Genomic DNA, 13329 nt, shown 5'->3' on the forward strand with positions numbered 1-13329 from the left:
TGACTTGAGTATGTTGTGTTCTCAACAATAGGGCCTTACCATCAAGTTCTACACAGTTATCCAAAAAACAAGGGCAATAGCCCGTAATGATTGCGGGGAGGTCTATAGGATTCCACTGAGCAACAACTTGCAAAGAGGCGATCGTTAGCTGACACAGGGTATTGTTTTTTATTACATTTATTTTTTAACTTCATAATGCCCATGCCACTTAGCTCATGTGTGTGGAGGTCAGAGGACAGCTGTGGAAATCAATTTTCTCCACCCAGCATGTGGGTTCCAGGGATTGAGCTCAGGATGTTGGGCTTAGAGACAAGTATCTACCTGCAGAGCTATCTTGCTGGCTTGGTACTAGGTCTTTTATATGAAAATCTATGGTTTCTGGGGAGGCATTGTCCTCCATTAAAGGGTAATTCCATTTAAGCCCCTTTGTGTGTGTGTGTGTGTGTGTGTGTGTGTGTGTGTGTGTGTCTATGTGTATCTTTTAGGAAGTTTCCACCACAGTAAATTTTCATATAGCATTTTCCAAAGGTCTCTAGTGTTAGCTGTCCCTCCCTCTACCCCACTCCTCTACTTAATCCTCCCATTTCCTCCCCCATTAAACCCTTCCTGCTCCATAATTCCCCTTTCTCTACTTCCCACCACATATATTCTATCCCCTTTCCTTGAATTCCCCTCATGGCCTCTTTTCCTGCCTTCTAGGGGTACTCCAACTTAAACACACATCTCTAAAGGTTCAAAGATGCATCCACGGGGCTGGAGAGATGGCTCAGTGGTTAAGAGCATTGCCTGCTCTTCCAAAGGTCCTGAGTTCAATTCCCGGCAACCACATGGTGGCTCACAACCATCTGTAATGAGATCTGGTGCCCTCTTCTGGCCTGCAGACATACACGCAGACAGAATGTTGTATACACAATAAATAAATAAATAAATATTAAAAAAAGGAAAAAAAAAGATGCATCCACATGTGAAAGAGAACATGTGACATTCATCTTTCTGGGTTACCTCACTCAGAAAAATTATTTCCAGTTTGTCTTTGTCACTGTTCTATTGCTGTGAGGAGACACCATGACCACAGCAACTCTTAAAAAAGAGAGCATTTAATTAGGGGCTTGCTTACATTTCCAGAGGTTTGGTTCAGGCTCATGAAGTTTCAACAAAAGGGCCATATCACAGCTCAACTGAGCTCAGACTCCAAAGTGCATGTCGTTTCTTATGAACCATACATTGCCCAAGAGATGGAGCTCTGTAAAGAAACCATCAGGGAAGAGAGTCATTTGTTCAAGGCGGAAAGGTCTTCAGTCCGTGAAGGTCATGACAAAGCCAAAGGACACCCATTTCACAGAATATTAGGTGGGGACAGGAAGTAAATACCATCTACAGTTTTGAAGGAGACTTTATTGAGAAGGAGGAATGATGTGGGATTCCTCTCTTATGTTGTGAATACCATTGGTTAATAAGAAACTGTCTTGGGCCTGCGCAGGGAATACTATAAGGCAGGGAAAACTAAACTAAATACTGGAAGAAAGTAGGTGGCATCAGGAAGAAGCCATGTAGCCCCACCAGAGACAGACACACCAAAACTTTACCTGGTAAGCCACTGCCACATGGCGATACACAAATTAATGGAGAGGGGTTAAATTAAGAGTAAGAGTTAGCCAATAAGAAGCTAGAGCTAATGGGCCAAGCGGTGATTTAATTAATACAGTTTCTGTGTGATTATTTTGGGACTGAGTGGTCAGGAACCAACAAGTGGCCCCTTCCAACAGTGGAATGGCAAATCACCTCAAGCACTCAAGACAGTTTTCAGGAGGGTGTTTAATTCCAGGGGCTAAGGAGATGACTCAATGAAATGCTTGCCTTGCAAATGTTCGGACCCAAGTTCAAACCCCAGCACCCAGGTAAAAATCTGTTTGTGGTGTCTACGCCTATAATCTCTGTCCAGGGAGGCAGAGACAGGAGGGTCCTGTGGGCTCACTGGCCAAACTGGTGAGCACCAGGTCCCAGGGAGAGACCCTGTTTCAAAACACAAGGTGTACGGTTCCTGAGAAGGATCAAGATTCAGGGCAGTCAATTGAATTCCAGAAGTACCTACACGCACTGCAGTGGCCTCACCTGAAGTTGATAAAGGCAACTCACTCTTTTCCTCTCACCTGGCACTTGTAGACTAGTCTTGAAGAGGAAGCAGAGACAGGGAAGAGGGAGAGATGAGGAGGAAGAGCCTAGAAGGCAAAAATCTCTAATAACCCACACATCTATTCCTCATGGAGAATGTCTATGGAGTGCTTTGAGTCTCCAGTTCGTGCTCTGAGGTCACAGTGTTTGAAGCCAACCTTTCAGAGAACCTGGCATTTCAGAGACAAATGGGAAATCCCAGGCAACCACGTCTCACAGTTTAATGAACACCTTTTTGTTTGTTTGTTTGTTTGTTTGTTTTTGGTGTGGTATAAATCACCCAAAGATACTGAACCTAGGATATATCTGATTTTAAAAATGTCATCACTCTAAAAGGTGCCACTTCAATTTCTCCATAGGAAGTAAGTTTATATTACCCAGATATAGCCTTCTATTTTACATTTATAGAATAATGTTGTCTACTAAAGTTAGAAAAAGAGGGTAAATCAGATTCTCAGAGCAAACATCAGAAGGCCTTCATCCGTCCCTAGCGACTATCCTCCGTTCTCGTGGACTATCATCCGGCTAGATGGGACAAGGCAGCTTTCCATCTAGATTGGCATCAACCCCACCCATCCCTGGAGGCGTCTAGTTATTAAATTATTTTTTAAAGATTCGTCTTCCCGAGGCTTTGGAGGCTGTACAGCTGGGGGTCATTAGCCACAATCAGAGGGCAGCCAACAAAAGGAGGACGCTGTGGGCGAGCACTGCTTTTCAGTGGCAGCCAGCTGGGCAGAGGGAACTGGGCTTAAACTCTGGAGGGTGGGGGCAGTTATCGGGATCTTGTTATATTTGGACTTGACTTCAGACCCTAAAGGAAAGATGGCTTGCCTGTGGTTTGCCTTCTGGAGGTGGGGGCAGAAGACAGAAGAAGTAAGCTGACGGACCTCCCCCAGGGCCGCGGTGGTCAAAACCGACCAAGGGTCTGAACATAAAAAGACAGTCACAAACTGGCAGAGGGCCTTGCCTATTTATGACTCGGAGGCTTCTAAAAAGATGTTTTTCTTGCAGGGCGCTATCTCCTTCCAGGGTCCCTCCTCTGCTTTTCCCAGAGATAAGTACTTCCTTTCCACACCAGCGAAAGGCTTCTCCCTGATGTCTGTCCTTCATCTTCTGCGCAGAGAGCGGCCACCTGGAACGCACTTCAAAATAAGGGAAGAGGCCAGATTTCCATGCTGGAGTTTCTGGTTCTCAGAGGATGTTGAAAATGCAATGTGATAAATACAAACAAGAGTAACCTGTGACGTCAATCTGGGTTCTGCCCCATCCCGACTGATGCCTCAGAGACCAAGTCAGCTCTCAGTCTCGGCTCCCACAACTGCCAAGTGAGGACCAGAGGGGAGACCCAGGAAGGCGGCCAGGAGAATCCATGACAGCATGTGTGAAGCTCCCAGGCACATATGTAGCATTCAGTAATCAGGAATCATGTTTACACATATTAGAATTCTTCGTGTGCAACTTCATAAAGTTAGCAAAATTCTCCCAGATGGTGGTAGCGCACGCCTTTAATCCCAGGAGGCAGAGGCAGGTGGATCCCTGAGTTCAAGACCAGCCGGATCTACAGAGTGAGTTCCAGAATAGCCAAGGCAACACAAAGAAACCCTGTTTTGAAAAACCAAAAAGTAAAACTCCCCAATACTTTTTAAGGTTATTTGAGGAGGAAACTTAAGAGTTAAAAATGGTTCATGCTTGCTCCTAGAGCTGGGGCCAGACGCTAATAGACATATGTGCCTAGGCTCACAGGGTTAATAGCCTGTTGGTATAGACCACATTTTCTCTATCCATTCCCCTGTCAATAGAGATTTAGGCTGATATCATGTTGTAGCTCCAGTGACCAACGCTGTAATGCACATAGATGTGTAGTATCTCTGTGATGTGACAATCAGACTCCTCACTAATAATGGCAGGCATGGGGGAGGGAGGGTAGCAGGCAAGTCATGAATTAGAAAAATAACGTTCACATCTATAAATTACAAATTACAAAATATAAACGTAAGTCATTATATTTATGCCCTGGCTGGAAAAGTGAATAGTGTGGTTGGTTTGGACACAGGCATGGGCTACAGTAGACAGTGAGGGTTTCAACAGTGAGTCAGTTCAATAACGGACAACTCTGAACCACAGATGCCACACGTTAAACCCCATAGAAGACTTCAGAGATGAAGATTTTGCATACATCTGATCATCTTAATCCCAATTAAAAAAAACAGGTAATAAAATACAAACTAATTTAATTGTTCCTATTTTAGAAATAAGAAAGGAGAGCGGATACAGATAACACGTGAAACTTTTCACACCTGAAAGAAATCAAGTTCTTCATAGAATTCTTAATTTCCCCTTCCCCAAGCTCCCTTTCTATTCCATTCCATTGGTTAGCTGGGCTCTAGAGCCCTTCAGTGCACTTGGTAATCGCCCATAGGCTGTTAAAGAAAGGAAAAGATTCCCAGAGGCCAGGGAAGACACATCACAGTCGGAGAGGTAGAACCTGCTTTTCAGACAGGCAGACAGACAGACACACATGCAAGCACACACACGTTAAGAAACCAACAGTAAAACACTTTTACTGGTACCAAGGGAGGGCAGGGTACCAAGAGCAGTAGTAAGTTGGGACCAGCCAAGGAATACCATCCAGGAAATGTGGAGGTGTGTTAAAGAACATCCTTAAAGCCATCAGGAAGAATTCTGTGATCCAGCACTTCAGAGAGAGTTAGACCAAAGGTTGTGGATGCTGTTTCATCAAGCTACCTGGGAAATAATTATATCAGTAAGGAAAAAGGAGAGCAGGGTGCTGGAGACGTAGAAAAGGATCGGAATTCCATTACTCGACTAGAGCTAGCTTCCAGAAAGTAGGTCTCAAGACACAGGGTAACACACAAATAAGAAACCACTTTCCTCAGTTCGCATCCTGAAGAGTCTATATTTGGGCCAATCCTGAAGCTGATGAGGGTAAGAAATATTTATGTTAGAAGATTTGCATGTCAAACACTGTTTTCCTCTTCTTGGTTTCAGGGCAGCCAGACAGAAGAAATTGGGTGTAATTAAATATAAAAAGTATCAATTAGCACTGATTCTCTCATCCACAGAGAGAAATGACCAACTGGGAACAAGTGATCCAATCCTCTCCCAGCCTTCCAGAGGAATCAGAAACCCAGACTCCACCCCACCTAATTCACAAGCAGAATTCCAAGCAAATGTCTCCCAGACAGACACTTGGTAGACCATTATAGAGTCTAACACAATGATGACCGATGTCACAAATCTGAAAGTTTTGAGTGGTGTCAAACGTTCAGTCCCTAGTGGCATTTCACCACCACCTGGCACTATATACTTAAGACCTTTGTGCCAGAAAGAAAGATGCGTGGTCACGGGGCAGAACAAAACACACTTAGCACCAATTCCACTTCTATCAGTTGGTATAGATACATTCGTTCTTCTTGTTCCAGTGAGCTCACATCCCGGTGTAGAAAGGGATATTCTGAGATACTTTCTTCAGTCATCCTCAGCAGGTCCCATTGATATTGTCATCAATATGTCCTTGTCATCCCGTATATCCTGTTCCTTTCTGCAACTGTTCACCAGGAGTCTCTTCTTGCAACAGTGGGGACCCTAAGAGAGACATACATGTATTTATTCTTGTCTTTTTCTCCTTCCTATGTAAATCCATGTATGTTTCTCTTAGGGTCATCTTTGCTGTCTAGGTTCTCTGGGGTTACAAATTGTAGGCTGATTTTTCATTGTCTTGTGTCTAAAAGCCACTTATGAGTGAGTACATATTATATTTGTCTTTCTGGTTCTGGGTTACTTCATTCAATTTTTTTTTCTAGATCCATCCATTTGCCTGCAAATTTCAAGATGTTGTTTTTTTACCGCTGAGTAGTACTCCACTATGTAAATGTCCCACATTTTCCTTATCCATTCTTCATTGGAGGGGGCATCTCGATTGTTTCCAGGTTCTGGCTAGTGTGAATAATGCTGCTATGGACACAGTTGAGCACATGTCCTTGTGATATGATTGAGCATCCTTTGGGCATATAGCCAAAAGTGGTATTGCTAGGTCGTGAGGCAGATTGTTTCCTAATTTTCTGAGAAACTGTCATACTGATTTCCAAAGCATCTGGGCAAGTTTGCACTCCCACCAGCAATGGAGGAGTACTCTCTTATCTGACACCCTCTTCAGCATAAGTTGTCATTAGTGTTTTTGATCTTGGTCATTCTGACAGGTATAAGATGCATTTCTCTGATGACTAAGAATGTTGAGCATTTCAAATGTCTTTTAGCCAATTGAGATTTGTCTGTTTAGAGTTCTCTGTTTAGGTCTGCACCCCATTTTTATTAGATTATTTGTTCTTTTGATGTCAAGTTTCTTGAGTTCTTTATATATTTTGGAGATCAGTCCTTTGTATGTGTGTGTCTCTGTGTGTCTGTGTCTGTATATTTCTGTGTGTATCTGTGTCTGTGTGTATCTGTGTGTGTGTCTGTTTGTCTGTGTGTGTGTGTGTATCTGTGTCTGTATGTCTCTGTGTCTGTATGTCTCTGTGCCTGAGACTGTATATTTGTGTGTTTTATGTAGCTACACATATAAGATTTCTGATGAGGTACTTTGCATGGATTCTTCCGTGTGCCACAGCCTCTACTGTTACACTGCCATCCTACAGATGAGGAAAGATCAGCCTAAGAGTCAGAGTATCCTGAAAGCTGCAGCTGACGCTGGGGCCCACGCTCTACTCCTGAAACCTGATCATTTCCATTGACCTGCAATTCAGTTTTGTTTATTTTTACTTTACCCTCTCAAATCTCCCTAAATGAACTTTACACTTCAATTAATGTTTTCAAGCCTGGGATTTCCACTTCATTTTATGTTTCATATACCTTTATCAATACATCTTCTCTTCGGGCATTGGTTTCTCCATTTTCTGTTTTCTTTTAGCTCTTTGACTATCTTTAAGATAGTGACTTTAAAGTCTGTATCTAGTAGCTCTGCCCTTGGGTCGTGGGGGTGGTGTTCTCTGGGCTTTGGGCTTGTTTCTGTACTTCGTCTTTGGAAGGTTTTCACTTGTTTGACAGTCCATACTTTTCTATATTTGAATAAATAGTATGGCACCTTGAAAATCAGGTTCTTTTTCTCCCACACAGTATGCTCTTTGTTTTACTTTTATTTTTGATTGTTCTAGACTCTCTCTACATTGAAGACCAACTTAAATGAAAACCTAAGGTCTTCTCAGGCTTTTCTGATCCTTCATTCTTTCCCAGGAATGTGGGGTAAGTGTGTAATTTTATATAATTTCTTCTACACATGTAGCTTTTAAGGTAAGAGTGGAAAGGTGATTGTGCTCCTTAAAAGCACCTGGAAGTCATTTCAGTGAGGGGTTAGAGACCTGCAACAATGTGGGTAGGCACACTGATTCCCACCATGATTCCCACCACAATTCCCACCGTGATTCCCACCATGATTCCCATAAGAAGACTTAGAGCTGCCCCAGGAACAGTACACAACTGCCGATTAGAAGGTCATTGTGCCAAGGGCTGAAGTTGAACAGAATTAACCACAATTTACCTTATAAGCCTTCCACTGGATGCTGCAAGCTTTAGGTAGACATTAGAGCTCGAAACCAGTTACAACAGAAAAACGCTGCCAGGGCAGAGTTTCTGCGGCCTGGGTAGAAGGACAGATTAACAAGTGCGCTCTACTCTGCCATCTTCTGATAATTCTCTCTGCCAAGTTATCTCTTTGTGTTAATCTTGGTAAGTTTTCCCAATATGAAAACTTTTTTAAAAGATTAACCTTCAAAATCTAGACCCTATATAGGACAAGAAATGAACTGAAAGATTAAATCTTTTTTTAAAAAAATTTCTCAAGTTTAATTCACAATATTAAAAAGAAAACAAACAAGAAGCATTTTTAAAAGAGGGAGGTGGAAATTCCTGTCCAGGCTTTAGAAAGTGAAATTTGCTTCAGGGAGAAAACAGACGCATAACAAGGGGCCACTGTTCCCAAAAGGTCTCTGGGATCTGGGTGCTGAGAAGACTTATGAAATCCATAAAATCACCAAACCAAGTCAGAATGGCAAGTGCACTCAAGAAGGTTCAGAATAAAACCAAGAGATTTGCTAGGAGGCTAATGCCTTGCCCCATGCTAACTGTGATCTGTGGATCAGTCAGATGAGCCAAAAGATCCAGAGGCTGATGCCAGTGAGGGCCTCACAGTCGTTGCTCCGCTTTACCCAGTGAGATCAGCCATTGAAGTCTAGAGAACTGGGCTAAAATATTTCAGGTATTGAAGTACCATGTCAAACGGTAACCTGGCTGCTCCCAATGCGTTTCCTTCTAGCCCACTGCCAACTGACTGAAAAGACTCAAGATTCAAAACTCTAATGTGCCTGACACCCTGGGGTGGGTAAGTCACTCTGAACAAAGAACATGCCAGTTCATCTTCGCCTAGTGCCAGGCACAGCTGGAGGGAAGAAAGGGAACCCATTTTAAAGCATTTTAAATCTACTCTCTATTCCAGACTGTGAAGCCGCTCGGTTTAGGATCTGAAATATGCTTACTTTAACCCATCTTTGTTGACACAGCCACAAACTTCAGCAAATACTGAAGCCAGACTCAACCAGAGTTCTTATAAACTTTCATATGTGAGCAAAATCCCCCCTTCATTTTGCCTAATGTTCATCTGCTGTAATTTTTGCCAAGTTCTAAAAAGGAAATCTTCAAGCATTTTCTATTCTATATTTTACAGTTAAAAAAAAAAAGCCAATTGGACAGCGCTCTCCCATTTCAAGCACTAGTAAATGTTGCCTCTTCCTTCTCTCAAGGCTTTTTTTCCACAGTCATCATTTGTATTATATTTCACAGGCCTCCTCACCCACAGGACCTCCTCTGGCTACCAAAGTCTTCAGAATTATAGGACTTGCACCTGCAGAAGAAAAACAAACAGAAGTCAAAGCTCTAGGTTGTGGGACAAGGAAGATCGTATTTTTCCAAGAGCCCTAAGTGTGTGCACGCTCAACTGTCCTTATACTGGGAGTTCATGCTCTTTGCTAAGATTCTGAGCCTTTTATTCCTCGTACTATAATTGGCCACATTTGGCTGATTTCTGGAAAATTCTCTGCATGTCAGCATCCTTGTCAATCAATCTCAGTATTACCTTTCTCTCCTGGAAAGCTTAGTAGCTGGCTCTTCCCTTCTTTGATTCAGCCTCCCTAACCATGTATTCAACACCCTGCACAGCCTGGTCTCAATGAGCCTAAGTCCTAAGACCTGTTCCGTCTCCACTCTCCTCTTCTAGTAGGGATGTGGTCCTGACTGCTTACTCTCAAAAATGCCCTCCTGTACTATATCAAGTCTAACTCTCTCTCTCTCTCTCTGTCTCTGTCTCTGTCTCTGTCTCTGTCTCTCTCTCATCTCTCTGTCTTTGTCTCTCTACATCTATCTATCTCTATCTCTCTCTCACACACACATATACATATGATCATGCAAATATATGTGCATACACATGTGGAGGCCTGAGGTCAACACTGAGTGTCTTCAACTGCTCTCTACCTCACATTTTGAGGCAGAATCTCTCACCAAACCTGGAGATTTCTGATTCTTCTATACTGGCTGTCCAATAAGCCTTGGGATTTTTCTTGTCTCCATCTCCCCAGAGCAGCAAACTCTTTACCAATTGAGCTATCTGCCCCACTCAAATCTAGCTCCTCTTTCTAGATCAATTTCTTTCCACCTGTAGAAGTCCTATCTAATGCCTGTGGTACCCAATCCATCAAGATTTCCCTATGTGCTCCAGCACTAAATTCCTGTCTATGCCTTCCTCTTGGAACCTTTCAGATTGCAGTGTTAGAGCTATGATAATCATACACTGGAACCTTCTCTGTCAGGTACAGAAAGAAATCTCAGGTGATTCATATTTCTGTCTCTCCATCACCTCTACTCCCAGAGTCTCTGTTTTCAAAAGATGTTCATTATGGATTTCTTAGATTAATAATAAAGCATATAAAAGTTACTCTGTTATGCTAATCTCTCTTCATATAAAAATGACCATAGAGAGGGTAGACACATTTACCAGCCAGTTTGAGATCATCTAAGGAAAAGAAGCAAACATTCATTGAGAAACTAGCAAGGCCACAGAGAAGTGTCTCTTCACACTGTGAGGCCGGATGAACCCTTCTTCCTTCCTTCCTAAGGGCTTTTGTCAGATATTTTTCACAGTGGTGGATGACACACCGTCAGCCCTCCTGGGTAACTTGGAACACCTCTACCTCCCTCTCCCTCTTCTGTGACCCTCTGCCTGGCATCATTTATTATTACAAGTATTAATGGAAAATTAAGAAGCCTAAAACCTCAGATGAAATGTCAGCTTTGAAGTCAGATAGAAAATAAATAAATAAATAAATGTACTTTCACGAGTCTCTTGCAAGATTACTCTCCTACATGATAACAATGGTTGCTAGGGATATTCCCTGCCTCATCAGAAAACAAACGCTTTTCATCTTAAAAAAAACTCATGATGGCTTCTCAACTTTCATAAACCAGTTTCCTTCCACATATGTAATAAAGCATCCAAGAAAGGGATCTGATTGGAGAAGCTGCATTTAATGTACGGAGGATTGTGGCACTCTCATGAGCCCAGCCTGGATCTCACAACCCACAGGGCTTCTGTTACCTGGTCCTTGATAACCTCACATCTTTGGGAACCTGACACATGGGAACACTCATCCACCTCTCAACACACTGGACACCTTTGCTGGACACATTTCTCAGGTCTGACCCTCTTTCCCCTTCTCTGCTAAATAAAGCCATTCAACATGGTGATTCAGCAGTGTCCCCTCTGAGTCGTGACCAGAAGGGTCCTACATCTGCTCTCACGGTACTTGTCCTACATCACCATTATATGGTACCTGGGTATCACATTGCACCGTTAGGACAGTAGCACCCTAATGATGAAGATTTATCCATCGCCTCTCTCTTGAAATTAGCAGGGTACCCGACACATCCTTGTTAGACTCAAGTCTGTCTTCCGGCCTCTGTGGTCTAGGATTTTCACCTTGAAGTATCTATTCTAGCCAGAGATAAGAATTTCCAAAGCTTGCTTTCATGTAGGTGGGTTCATTGAGGCAGCTTTTCCTACAATACATGAGCAGAAATGCTGTTTACCACTTTGAGCCCAGTCGCTTAAGAAATGGATGTGGTTTCTCTCCTTCCTTTGGAACTGACTGGAAGCAGATGATTCTCGAGCCTGACCGCAGGATGCGAAAAGCCTGAGTCCTTGGGCCGCTGTATGGAAGAACACATCCCTCCAGCTGACTGTTGCCAGGGAAAAGAAGAAAACTTCTGCTGGGTTGCATCACAAAAACCTAGGCACTTTTTTTATAGAAATTTTATCACAAATAATACATATTACCAGTATGCATCTTATTTAATTCTGAGTAGCAAACATGTTTATTTTGTCCCTCTAAGTTCTGGTCATAATGCATGGACCATAGAGGAGAAAGGAAAGAGACTAGGAAGGAAAATTAAGAGGAGAGGAAGGGAATAAGACACAGGCAATGAAGACACCTCAGGTATAATCTGCTCAGCCTCCCTGACAGCCAAGCATACTGTGACCAAGTCACTCACCCATTTTCTCGCCATGTCCATCACCCTACAGCAGACATTCAACGAATATGTGCTACCTTTTATCAAATGAAACCATGGATAGTAGACCTTTGATTCCCCATAAAATAATCCTAAAACATAAAATCCCCTACTCCTAGAGATTATGGTATTTTGGTAAGTGGGGGAAAAAAAATCTCTTTTTAGAAAGCAAGTTGCCTGAGTAAGACACAGGGTTGTACCATGTGTACCAGAATGCTTAGAAGGATGCTTGCTCTTAAACTGAGAGTGCAAAGAATAGAGCTCTTCGCTTGTTATTAAAGATCTGAGGTTTAATGGTTGGCTCTGTATCAGATAAAAGGCAGCGTTTTCCCCACTTATTATTTTACTCTTCGAAACTAGCCACTAGTTACAGCAAGACTATTTAGAAAAACCTTTAGAGAATAGTTTTAAAGAAGAAGGGAAGGAAGAATGGAGAAATAGCTTTTTAAAAATTAAACTTTCCAATCAAGCGAGGGGAGAGAAGACCACATGGAATACAGGGGCCAATTTAAGCCACAGCCAATAGTCCAATGGCCCAATTACCACAGTATATATATAATGCTAAATTTCTCCCAGTCCTGCTGATCAGACTGTCGGGGACCAGCCTCAACAGCAGCTCACTACTTCTGTTTATCTCTAAGCCATTACCCAGTTGTACAGTAAATCTGCATTTCCAAGATGGCCTAAAATAGCAGCCCATGCCGGCTAAATTTGTTTTGGGACATATCAGGCAACAGTTAGAAAGTTTTAAATGACCAACTTGCATTCCACCAAGGCAGGCACTGAATGAATTGATTAGGAAAAAGCTAAAAATTGAGCAGCATTTTTTGGAGTAGGCTAAGGTTAGTGCTGCCAAAGAAAAATATGTAACTACCAAGAGAACGGCCATCAATTGCAGCTGATTTTCAAACGGAACAGTGGCACAGAAAAAATGGAATTCAATGAGGAGTGATGACTTTATTTTTCCCCTCTAGATGCCCCCTTCTAGCCAGGCCAGTGGCAAAGCTGAGGCATCAGCCACATACTCCAACTCATGACAGCAAAATTGCGCTAGGGAATGGCGGAGTGTGCCACCAGCCAGGGGGTTCCTTCTTCGTCCGGACCACCTTGGATTGGGAGGCCAGCATGGCACACGTACTGTGCAAAGGACTCACATTCAGCAGACCGCTGGTTGTGATTGATTGGTGTATGACAGTGTGCGTGGCTGCCTGTGTGAAGAGGCCTCTCCGGAGAGACAAGCCCAGCTATTGTTTGGCTGCTCTCATGTTAGCGGGTGCCCTGCGGTAACCCTCATGCTCTGAAATACTCATATTGGTTATTTCAAAGTTGGGTGCAGAATTGTGCTTTCCCGTGTCTGTCACTAATGACTTGCAGCTGTTGCTAATCTGTGCCTCTGATTTCCTTTGATTACTATGTGTATTGATGCCTGTGGTAAATAGGCATCTGCCAGGTGCCAGCACAATCAGGGGAAAAATATAAAAAGTTCCCTGTTTCAAATTCAATGTGACATTGTGCAAGTTGAGAGGC

The 13329-nt window shown here is 42.9% G+C and overlaps 1 long non-coding RNA gene across 5 annotated transcripts in view; it reads right to left on the reverse strand.

The window, feature by feature from the left end:
* Positions 1-4707: 4707 nt before the first annotated feature.
* The window catches only part of LOC146892075 (uncharacterized), a 38841-nt gene continuing 30219 nt past the window's right edge, over positions 4708-13329 (reverse strand). For all 5 annotated transcript variants that reach the window (XR_015005188.2, XR_015005185.2, XR_015005186.2 and 2 more), the window contains 3 exons: positions 11323-11472; positions 7727-9085; positions 4708-5778 (listed from right to left, as the gene is read on the reverse strand). This is a non-coding gene — a long non-coding RNA (uncharacterized LOC146892075). The remainder of the gene's footprint in view (positions 5779-7726; positions 9086-11322; positions 11473-13329) is intronic.

Source organism: Myodes glareolus, chromosome 14, assembly GCF_982192425.1.
Source record: "Myodes glareolus chromosome 14, mMyoGla1.1, whole genome shotgun sequence".
Lineage (NCBI taxonomy): Eukaryota > Metazoa > Chordata > Mammalia > Rodentia > Cricetidae > Myodes > Myodes glareolus.